The sequence below is a fragment of the Adiantum capillus-veneris genome, chromosome 27, assembly GCF_014529385.1.
Source record: "Adiantum capillus-veneris isolate H3 chromosome 27, ASM1452938v2, whole genome shotgun sequence".
Lineage (NCBI taxonomy): Eukaryota > Viridiplantae > Streptophyta > Polypodiopsida > Polypodiales > Pteridaceae > Adiantum > Adiantum capillus-veneris.
In genome coordinates this window covers 106660086-106666332 of record NC_140957.1, presented here as the reverse complement: position 1 = coordinate 106666332, position 6247 = coordinate 106660086, and the positions used below count along the sequence as shown (strand labels likewise).

At 42.6% G+C, this 6247-nt stretch overlaps 2 pseudogenes; both read right to left on the bottom strand.

Annotated features, from left to right (window-relative positions):
* Positions 1–281: 281 nt before the first annotated feature.
* Positions 282–791, bottom strand: LOC147422520 (2-C-methyl-D-erythritol 2,4-cyclodiphosphate synthase, chloroplastic pseudogene; annotated as a pseudogene).
* A 1615-nt stretch (positions 792–2406) lies between these two features.
* Positions 2407–4439, bottom strand: LOC147422519 (large ribosomal subunit protein uL29-like; annotated as a pseudogene).
* Positions 4440–6247: the final 1808 nt, after the last annotated feature.

Sequence of the window (6247 nt, the reverse complement as noted above, 5' to 3'; positions counted from 1 at the left end):
GAGCAAGCTCAAAACCGAGCAAATTTATTAAGCGACTTGCTCAAGTATATGTATACTTCTTCTCTAGAAAGAGATTTCTCTAAACTCAAACAATAAACGTCAGCACCATTGCTAGTCTCTTATGGTGCTAACCTCTCTCTCTCTCTCTCTCTCTCTCTCTCTCTCTCTCTCTCTCACACACACACACACACACACACACACAATAAGTGTTTAATCAATAATTAATTGGTAAACATGAATAGCAATTAAAGCCTACAAACCCTTACTATACATTTGTTTGCTTATTCCTTCGTCAATAACACAACATTGTGGGCACGAATGCTACTATTCTCTCCTAAGCTATCCACCTTGTCATGGGTACTGGCCTTCATATTAACTACTGAAAAATCTATGCCAAGCAGCTCATAGAAGCTCAACTTTATGGCCTCCTTATGGAGACTCAACTTTGGCCTTCATAATATTAGGTTGGCATCCAAATTGCACATCACATCCCGCTTCATGCATCAATTGAACTACTTCTTTCACAAAGATTGAAGATGTGGCTCCCTTCCATTTTGGATCATTCTTTGAAAAAATCTAGTAGATGTCAGGAAGGTCATATTTTTTTGCGGAAAAATTCAATATCTTTTGAGATTGTGTCTATTCAAGATAAGGTGGTATGGAGATCTTGCTAGCTGGATGAGGGAAAGAATTGCATTGTATCAACAACGCACTGTTTTGCAAACCATAGGGACTTTCCAAACCAAGAGCTGCCATGTCCAACCACCAGGAAGAACGCAACCAGTGTTTCTCTCTCTCTCTCTATCTATCTCTATATATATAGATATATATATATATATATAGAGAGAGAGAGAGAGAGATAGAGAGAGAGAGACACTGTGACAATCATTAAAACAATAAGCAATCTGTTTTGAGCTAATACAAAACATCTTTACAACAAAATGTCAAGCTTGGAGAATCTCCATAAAAAAATCTTTGCACTCCGAGAGATCAGAGCTGACTACATCTACTTTCTTCTCCGCCTTATCTTTTCCGCTTTCTCTTCAACTTGCACATTCTACCACTTAAATCTTGACTTCAACTCTCTTCGTTGGATAGATCTTTAAGGTCTCTTGGGATATTTTCCTATGGCATTAAAATTCTCTTCTTCTCGGGCCGGGGGGGGAGGGGGGGTCATAAAAAGAGGAAAATGCTATAACCTTTATATCACCCGAGTGTGCTAGATTGGTTATTCCATTTCCCTCTTGAATAATAGGTCATGATTTTATTGCTTGTTACCTTCATAGTAATTGCACTCTTTTGCAATATTGTGCCTAATGTGAGCAAAGAAGTGAGCGACGACGTAGGCACTGAGAGGGTGCTGATGATTATAAGCATGTGAACTGACTCTCTCTTTAAAAAAAAACTCTCTGAAGTAGTCTGTGCTGGCGCGGACTTCTTGAGAGAGTTAATTCTATGAAAGAGGCTAAGGATGTGAGAGGTGAAAGAGAGAGGCACTTACTAAGTGTGTGTGTGTGTTGGTGTGTGTGTGAGAGAGAGAGAGCTCATAACTCAGATAACGCCAAGCCGCCATAGAAGCTAATTAGCTAGCCTATTGAGGGTCAAGTTTGCATGAACACCCTTCCATGGAACTCAATGCCGAGTGGAGAAGTCAGGACCGTTGACATTGTGAAACTCTCCGTTGAGGAGGGTTGACAACATTCCAGGCAAGCCAGCCGTCTATCTGGTGCACAAGGGCATTCCAATGACATTGGATGTGGGAGAGAATCCTAATGAGTTCTTTGTCGGTAGAATGAAATGATTTGAGCCCATATTGCACACGTTGTGAGCATTTTATATGCTGTTGAAGCAAAATGCTTCTTCGCCAGAATGCCAGTTTAGTTTAAGCTTGAAAGTAATTATGGAAGACGAACCCGTGATCTCTCCCCCTCTCTCTCTCTCTCTCAAAAGAAAAAAACTCTCTCAAGTAGTCCACGCCGGCACGGACTCATACAGAGAGTTTTAGAGAGAGAGAGAGAGAGAGAGAGAGAGAGATCAGAGAGAGATCAGAGAGTGATACGCAATTGTGCGCTCGTCAAGCTCAACCGTCACGCATCTACTGCCATGGCCGGGGAGGAAGCTCATCGCCCTCATGTATTGTAGAACAAGCTTGACAGTAGTCGCGGAAGACGAACCCGTGATCTCTCTCTCTCTCTCTCTCTCTCTCTCTCTCTCTCTCTCTCTCTTCTCTCTCTCTCTCTCTCTCTCTCTCTCTCTCTCTCTCTCTCTCTCTCTCTCTCTCTCTCTCTCTTTGACATGAAAGACCCAATGTTGAAATAAGCCTAAATCAGCTGTCTACTTACAAAACCCTAGCCATTCTCTCTTGGCTAGTATCAGAAACAATCTTCCGCACAAAATAACATCTCATCAAGCCTTCAAAGCATATTTTCACTTTGGGAAATAGGTCTCTTTCTTCTTCTGCTTCAATGTCTTTAAACCAGCCTGATGTTTGGTTAGCCGCCGCCGAATGGCACGGGGTGGAGGTCCAATGGCAACCACTTGTTCTTGTAGGCGGTGCGAAGAGCTGCCTTTTGATTTTGTGAAAGTAGTGTCAACACTTGCGCTACTGACAGCCTGACTACCTTGATTTTGAATAGCTTGTTGGGTGCTCCTCCAATCACCTTGGATACTCTCAACAGAGAAGGCTCTCCTTTTAGGTCCTTGAGTTGATTCTGCAGCTCCCCCTTGCTCTTGGCTCGCAATTCATGCACCTTGATCTTGGCCATTTTAATGAGCAATGACCTTAGAGTAGCCTTCACGAGCAGTAGCCCATGAGCAAGAGGAAGCAAACTCATTTCTGCAGATACCGCGAGCTACAAAGGTCTTCTGTCAACGAAGGCAAGATTTCGTAAGATCTCTCTCTCTCTCTCTCTCTCTCTCTCTCTCTCTCTCTCTCTCTCTCTCTCTCTCTCTCTCTCTCTCTCTCTCTCTCTCTCTCTCTAAAAAAAAAAAACTCTGTGAAGGAGTCCACGCCGGCGTGGACTCCTTCAGAGAGTTTTTTTCTTATAGAGAGAGAGAGAGAGAGAGATTTTGGATAGCTTGTTGGGTGCTCCTCCAGTCACCTTGGATACTCTCAACAGAGAAAGCTCTGCTTTTAGGTCCTTGAGCTGAGTCTACAGCTCCCCCTTGCTCTTGGCTCGCAATTCATGCACCTTGATCTTGGCCATTTCTGCAGATACCGCTAGCTGCAAAGGTCTGCTGTCGACGAAGGCAAGATTTCATAAGAGCTCTCTCTCTCTATATATATAAAAAAAAAACTCTTTGAAGGAGTCCACGCCGGCGTGGACTCCTTCAGAGAGTTTTTTTTTAGAGAGAGAGAGAGAGAGATGTAGTCGCGCGCTCGTCAAGCTTAACCATCATGCAGTTGTAGCCATGGCCGGCGACAAAACTCATGGCCCTTGTGTATTGCAAAACAAGTTGTACTTTGATTGATGCTCCCGACTGCTTGGCTAAACGCCGCAAGGCTACTTCCAAATAATTAGGCTCCCTCAACAAGGAGCTTGCCTTCCTGCCAACATTTGTCAATTTCAACTTAAGTGCAGTAGAGCGGTGTCCTCGTCATTCTTGATGGCCAAGAATGTGTGGGCATGCAGTCTTCGCATTGATGACTTCTCTTGAGAGATGCAACAATAATAATAGAGCTATTAAATATTGCATATTGACACTCTTTCTATATAATTTTTTCAGAACTCGCCTATCACTAATGTAATCACTTTTCCTTTTTAAGCTCTATGCTTATATGAGAGAGAGAGAGAGAGAGAGAGAGAGAGAGAGAGAGAGAGAGAGAGAGAGAGAGAGAGAGAGAGAGAGAGAGAGAGGACTTCATCTTCATTCTTTCCAAATCCCTCCTTCCATGTGCCTTCACAATCATGTAGGCCCTATCTTCACCCTTCATGTCAGCATTATCTGCATGATCTTCATCACCTCCCCGGCTCGTGCCCATGAAGCCCTCGTTGATAAGGGTCTCCTCTCCGCAAATCGCCTTGAAAACTCAAAAAGAGGACTCAAAAATTTCTTAGAAAGAGTCCACTCTCACACGGAGTCCTTTATCTGGTTGTTGATGAAAATGACTATAGTTGACCTTCTTGCCTTAGCTAGTGTAACTCCAACAAACTTCTAGCCTTTTCTTGCCCAACCTTGTCGCTATATGACACGTGAAGGAATTAATGGTGGAGGTTTAATTTGTCGTTGATCGAACTTAGTCTTGCAAAAATACTAGCGCTTCCCCTATCAGATGCCCTTCGATCCTTGGACGTCATACCTCGAGGCACTCTATCTTAACCACCTAGGCTAGCACGTGACCCTGAGCATGATGCGAGGTCATACGTATAAAAGTCTTGGCCCCCTATTGTGGCGATCCAACATCCTGGATCCCGCTTGTCTTGCAGATTGAGGCGCATTTGTTGATCCCTTTACTCTGCCCCCATATCACTTATAGACGTGGCTTGCCAACCAAATCCAATGAATGGAGACACTCATATTTGCCTTTCCTAGCCAACAATGTTGTTTCAAAGCTGTATGTTGTAGCAGTCAACAACCTAGTCACCGCTTGGAGGGGGGTACCCTGTGGGGTGCTCAGACAAGTGCGTAGTAGGATTTCACTTTGTTCAAATTTTACAAAATAGAGTAAAACTTAATAGGGGTGGGACAAATCTACAAGGTAGTGGAGAGGCTCCAGCATGAGGACAGCAGACATGTTAAAGGAAGCTAAGAAGTGGATCCTAGTTGTTGCATATAAGGGGATCACAATCTTGTAAGAGTCGCACGTGAAGGGAGGGGAAGATGTTGAATCCGTGTGGGCATCGCTGATTCTCCTACGGTCGAGAAGGTAGAGATATTCACGATGGTGAATGTGTCAATCGAATTACCGTGGATTTTACTGCATCCAGCTCATTGAACCTTTTGATCGCACGGATTGTATGTGCGCTTGTGTCGCTATTGTTGGAGGGCCTCTTCGTTCACTTTTGTAGTAGATCAAAACCTTCCTATAGCATTCACAAAAAATGTGGCACTCTTCTATTTCTTCAAGCCAGGCCATTGATAACTAAGTGAATTGGTAGATGGATTGATGCGGCACTCACCTTCACACACACACACACACATATACTTGCCCAAGCATCTACCATGGCTTGATTATCTATGACCAGGGGCCGTGCTTTGGGGGAGGTGTTTAGGGACAATGATAGATAGATAATATGTAGTTTGATGCTAAATGCTTCCTATTATGATTTAAGTTCATAAGTATCTTGTTGGGTTTTGCTCGTTTTTATGATTGCTCGGAAAGGTTTGCTCGGAGTTTGAAATTCCCCAAAACCGATAATAGAGTAATTAATAACTCGCATTCCCAAAGTGATAACAGAGACCTAAATTCAATTATTATCAATTTTCATCAAGCTTCTCAGTTTTTTAATTGGGTTTTCCCATCCAGTGAATCTATATAGTGGTTCTCCAAGGAACCTGGAGTCTAATTATTTGGTTGTGTAGTGGGCAACAAACTGTTTTTTGACCATATTTCTTAGCTCGTTCGTGTTTTTCACATGACACCAAAGAGAGAAAATATTCTAAATGATGTGTTTTATCTCTGGCATAAAGGGATCGGGCTGATTCATAAAGGTTTGTGATTTATGACCTACATGCACTCGTACATGAAAAAACAATCACCGAGAGGGTGACTATGCAGAAAAACAACAGAGAGAGAGAGAGATGACTATTATGGAGTTTATGATTTTTCACGGCACTTGAGAATTGATTAAGGGCTGTCAAAAGGTTTCTTGCTTTGCCACAAGAGAGCGGTGATGAGAGTTATGTAGAGGTATCCGCAACCAAAAGCTTTTAGAGTGCGCGTACACCATGAAACAAGAGAGAAGATAATAAGCAAGTAGAGAGAGTGTATCCTTCTTCTTCTTCTTCTTTTTATCAAGAGAAGAGCTTATCGAGATGGTGATGAATCTTGCACCACTCCATATAATAGATAGGTAATTCTAACGTCAAGGCAAGAGAGCTTCCGCATCTGAGAGTGTATCTATGTGTATTCACAGTGAAGGAAGAGAGGACTTTATATAGGCTCCCAAGGCCAAAAGCACAATATATTTTTTATTTTATTTTTTTCTTACGGATACGGATCTAGATGCACGATTTAGAAACTCTAAGAAGAAGCTTGGCTTCCAAAAAAAGAGCTCTAAACTAAGCTCCTCCTCTCTTTTCTAAA